This window comes from Uranotaenia lowii, chromosome 3 (assembly GCF_029784155.1).
Source record: "Uranotaenia lowii strain MFRU-FL chromosome 3, ASM2978415v1, whole genome shotgun sequence".
NCBI classification, from domain to species: Eukaryota; Metazoa; Arthropoda; class Insecta; order Diptera; family Culicidae; genus Uranotaenia; species Uranotaenia lowii.
In genome coordinates this window covers 184,455,867-184,461,866 of record NC_073693.1, presented here as the reverse complement: position 1 = coordinate 184,461,866, position 6,000 = coordinate 184,455,867, and positions in this window count along the sequence as shown.

Below are 6,000 nucleotides of genomic sequence, written 5' to 3'. Positions count from 1 at the left end.
TGCAACCTAGATGTGTTTTTTTCTTGCTTATTTTATTTGTACCCAGCACATGGTAATAAATGACGCCTAGATGTGACACGGATTGATATTTTATCGATCCAATCAAAACCATATAAACGATTTCAAATATCAAAACCATTTTTAATTCGTGTCAATTTAAGTAGTAAATTTGTTGCCAAAAAATATGAACTTGGTAATGATAAATATGAAATAATGTTATAACACTTTGAGGACGTTTGAAAATAAGAAATTGGGAAGCTTTACATTCAATTTCGTATAATCCAATACGCCTAGAATGGTAGACACATTAACTGAACAAGAGTCTATTCTCTTCTAATTTGCTTAATTATAGAGGATTTTAACCAACTTGGCCATTCGTCCTCTCAACAAGAGTCTTTTCTTTAAAATAGATTAGATAGAATTGAAGTTTTAAAAGACCGAATGAACTATTTGATTTTTTGCAAACGTAAATTGAAGTCGTCAATAAAATAATCTACTTTTTAATAACAAAAAGTGAGGATATGCATTTTCCAGAAGAATTTCAAACTATCAACTATCAAACTAATTAAGCAAACTATCAACTTTTACAAAAATGTATACATTATTTCTTCATCTAAAAATTGTTGGGCCCATAAAAAATTTTGATTAAATAAACTTAACTTTTTTTTTAAATCATTCACCAAAACTGTGTACACGTTTACTGTTTGTTTACACACAATTCAAGTACAAACCTAACATGAAAAGTGTGTTTTTGTTTTACATATTTTGGCTATATAGAAGAGACTTTTGATTCACTCTTTGTTGAAAAGTTTTTTGTGATTGATATTCCAGGGGCAGCAGATTTTTATGACCTGATAGTGTTAAAAATAATATTAATTCCTGTAATTTCTTAGGTGGAATAAGTGAAAACGCGCAATTTAGCTATGAAACATCTACAATTTAAGAATTTTATCTTCAAAATGGCCAGAAAGGATATCCCGAGTGTTGAATCTGAAGCTGATATTCGAAATTATTATAAAGGTCTTTGTAAATCAAGGTCTTTTGGTTGAACAGCATTCAGTGAAATTGAAGTACCAAGCATTAATTTATTCCGGAGAAAAACTTAGGATACAGCAATGAAAGTTGATAAAACAGATAAACAAGAACAAGTATTAAATTAATTTTAAAGTCTTTTCACTGACGCATCTAAAAAGACCTATGTGTTTTCACTTGCCCCAATAAATGGGACAAATATATACTTCGATATTTCTTTTTGTCAACATAACTAATTTTTTTTTGGAAAATATTACTTTTTCCAGAGCATATGAAAGTTGAACTGTGGTGATATTCGTTAGGATTTGAAAGGTGTTTCATTTTTGAAAATTAAGATTTAAAGTAAAAAAGACACATAATTTTTATTAAGGTTTTGTTTATATGATAAATTCCAGGAAATAAAATGAACTCATGAAACCATCGTAGCCTGAACAGATCATTTATCTTCAATCTATTAAATTAAAAAAAAAATCTGCTTATCAATTAAATGTTATTAAATCTTAAAAATATAACATAATCCTAAATGAAATCGCAGATCACCACCAACAATGTTCAGGAAATTTTCGAATCAAAACTGCTTCAATTAAAATCTTTAAAATAATGGGTGAATATATCTAAACATATGTTTTCCTCTTTTCAAAGCGAATCGTTTCTTTGGTTCATTGAGTTAAAGTTCAAAGGAATTCATTTGGATTTTTTGCTTGAATAAAAAAAAAAGGAATTAGCAATACACAAAATCATCAGATTTCATGCCATGACAAGTGCTGTTGGGAACACTTTAAGTTGAAATGTGTAAAGTCTATAACTTAAGTATCAGGCGAAACTTTTTGGAAATCATTTGGTGAAAATATGGATTTGAATTCAAACTGCTTCGAAGCATGAGGATGGTGAATAATAAGCTGTTTGAAAATGGTTAGCAAAAAATCTTTTCTTATGTGTTTCATTTCTACAGTTCTAAAAAATACACCATCCAAAGCTAATTGGGAGCTGAAAGCGCTGCGTTAGGCAAAATATTCGGCAAACACTCCAAAAATTGTCCCGATATTAAACACAATATAACAAAACGAAATAAATCTACTGAATGGAATACAGCAAATGAAACATACATATTATCAACATACAGTTATTTATTTAACAAGTTACAAAAATTGGATTTTAAATGACCCGTTGAGTTTAAATTCTTTGGTTTCATTTTGATAGAATTGAGCGGGACGATTCGAGTAAAAGGAAAGAAGGGAAATGTAAAGAAAACTAGGAAAAATAGAAAATGGACGCCAAATTGAACATGGTAAGACGAAGTTTACCGGGTCTGCTAGTTTCTTATAAAATTGGATAATTTTTTGCAATAGACTTGATTTGAAAGTTTCATTAATTAAAATAATATAATGGTAAAAGTTTAGACATTAAAACAGGGAAACTAGGAGGAAAGTAACCAGTTTCATGCTTTATAGGCTTCTTCATTTTCCAAGCAGATATTATCGATTTTTGAAGATAATTTGAAAAAATTCTTGCTACTGTGTTACCATAACACCATTTTAAATGAATTTCATCTAGATAGATTTAATTACAACACCAAATTTAGACATTTAATTATATGAGGCCAAGTTCAGCTAGGAACACATTAGTACAGTACAGCATTAATTTGTATGTGTATGTTTAAGGCTTTTAAGGCCTCTAGGTTCAATCAGGAGTTTCAGGTGTTTTAGGTGTTTAAAGATATTAGGAGCGTAGGTATCAAGTGGCTGAATCGTCTACCAAGGTAATTTTCCATGCCGCACCACCTTTTCCCAAAACATTCTGCGTGGAGATTTGTGCACGGTTGGCGTACAGCCGGTCTCCATTAAACATATCTTCTCATGTGCTGCACTTCCCTTACTCCTATCGACTACATGGACTTGGCTGGCGTCGTGATTGGTTCATTTTGAAGATTGAGATTCTCAAAATTGCACAATGAGATTGTGTTGCTTGCTTCCAACACCTTTCATTTGGTTCATTGTGCAACGTTGATTATCTCGAACCAATCACGGAGTGAAACCGCTATACCATTGGCTAGGAGTTGATAGCAAGCTCAAGATCAAGCTCAGAGAAAATTTTTAAAAATCGAGCAGTAGATGTACATTTTTTTACATTTTTCGATGCCGTAAAAAACTTTACCCAGTATGACGGATTGGCTTAATGATATCACCTACAGACTTCATATTGCTTTTATTTTTCTATACCAACATTGTTGGAGTAAAAATATTTTTTGGACAATCACCAAATTTTTTTGAATAAATAATTTATAATTCAGTTACCAGTCTGGGCTCAAATGCATCAAAATGCAAATCAAAGATTCATCTTTTGAATCTCGTTTCCATATGCTGGAATATGATTGTTTTGCATCACGTTTTTATTAATTTTAAAGTTTCATCCATCAAACATTATTTTTTATGATTTCAGCTAGTAGAATTTTTGGTAGTCCTTTTTACCCCTTAATGTATGCAGCACCATTATGCTTTTTCTTAAATAAGATTTATGACAGAAAAAAATGTAAAATTTAATTCGAACAAAACCAAAAATTACTGCAATTGGAGCTTTATACGTTATGACATCACGAATATGTATATCAAAAACTATAAATTTTATATGTGAAGTTAAAGACTTTTCTGTGATTTCAGCCACCTTGCCCAAATTTGGTGTTCCAAAGAACGTTTTCTTAAAATGTGTCACAATTTGAATCAGTTTGAAATACTGTGTACTTTTTCACACTAATTATTTCTTCATCCTTATTCCAAACACAGTTTTTCAAGCATCTTTCATGTGCCATATGTACATTTTTTAATTTTTATAAACAAAATAATCATTATTGAGTTAATAATTTCTATACATTCTATACATCTATGTTACTGTAAAAAGTGATTATGTTTACAATTTTTTTCTGAAATTATTATCAAATTCTAGTTGAGGTCTTCAAGCATCTTGTAACTTCATTCATACCTGACACATAAGCAAATATCAAGTCTCAGATATGTAGGTTCCTACCGTTTGAAAAATTTCCAATAAATCTCTAGCACTTGGATGATTCCATTGACAAGATTTATCGGTGTGTTCTATCTCCCAGAATCACAGCGGGTGATAATCTGTTTGCCATTGACACTCCTCAGCACCGCGTTTTCACCCCATCTACCAAGGAACACCAAAAAAAGCATTATTGGTTTTCCTTGTGGGTTCATTTGTTGTGAATTTGGTCGTGTTTATGAATAATGTTTTCATTGCTGCCTGAAATAAAAACACATTTTTATTGTAATATGCAAATGTTTCAGAAATTACCAGAAATTCACAAATTTTGAAATGTAAATCGGTGAATGTAAATATAAATCTAGAGAAAAATAATATAAGCCTTTTTTAAAACGGAGTAGTGGTATTCTTAACCTGTAAACAGAATGGGAAAGTTGCTGATTACTTCTGAACAAATGTGTGCAGTAGGTGCATTCAATTTCTCCCTTTCACCGGTGAAACTCCCATAAGCATTGTACAAAATAAATCACTGAGCAGAAGGCAGCCAGCAGTATAAATTCACCGACCTAAAACAGCACACCATATTACACTAGGTACATACACGGTTCACACTGAAAGCAACCTTAGTTTTTGTCAACTGTCCATTGCAGCAAGTGAAACATTTGGGAAAAAACCATCAGAAAATGCAAAGCCAGCACGTTTTTAAGGAAGAAAACCATTTGATTTTTTTAAATTTTTATATGATTATCCAATTTAAGATATGATGCAGCATATATTTAATTATATAAAAGCTGCAATAAATGTGGTTGATAACTCCAGCCTGCATATCTATAGGGGAGAATGAGGATACTTGATCCCTGGGGATACTTGATTCCTTAGCTATAACTCAAAACTGGAATGTCTTACAAAGATCAAATGTTCTAGAAAAATGTGCCAAAATGAGCAAAATAACAAAGCTTGTAGTTAAAAAAATTTTAACAAAATAATTGTTTGAGTAATTGAACTTTGTTTGAAAAATTTCACAAAATTTAACTTGAAGATCTTTTTTCACCACTTTAAAATGTTCCTATGGACCTGAATGATAAAAAAGGTCCTAAATAAAAAAAAAAAATGTTCCTTACATGGGAAAATTATGAAAAAAATATTTGTTCTAATATATCAATCGTTCGAGCGTAAAGTGAACTTTATAATGTTATATTTTTAAAGTAATGGAAAACTCTCAACTTTTTTCAGAAAAAGTTTTCTAAAATGTTGATTATGGGTACAATTGATCCCCTAGAGTTGGGTACAATTGATCCCCCTTTTAAACGGCATATTCTTCTTCTGAATTGATTGTTATGATTGCTGATTACGAAATTACCAATATTTATCCAAAAACTAATATTTATCAAACAATTGTCGAAAGAAAAGAGCAAAAATAATTAATTTTCTCTTAATTATAAAAAAAATAGCGCCTTTAAGTATGCAATGATATTAGCGTTGAGACAAAGTTATAGAATAGTCTTCTTATGTCTGCTATAAATTGTGAAGTGAGAATTGACATTCTATCTTGGGGGTTTGTTTGATTTTTATACAAGGATTAGGGCTTCCTGAATAAAAGATCAAGTCTCCTTCAATAGGGGATCAAGTCTCCCCTAACTTCAGAAAAATCGCAATTTTTTACTCCCACGGAAATGCTTCTAGTTCATCAACGGGTTCAAGTATCGTTCTAATTTTTGGAGCATAGAAACTTGAAGTTACAAGCTGTCAGAAAATTTCAAAGACGGCGAGTTGCTAAATTTTTCCAAAAAGATATGATGAAAATAAGAAAAGGGGATCAAGTATCCCCACTCTCCTAACGATTCTTCCAATGAAGTGTGTAAAGTGCATATACTGCAAAAAGCAATTTTGGATACGTTCGATTCGGTTAAAATGGACAGCATGATAATGTCCCCAGACTCGAACACAGTAGGAGAGAAAGGGGATACTTGC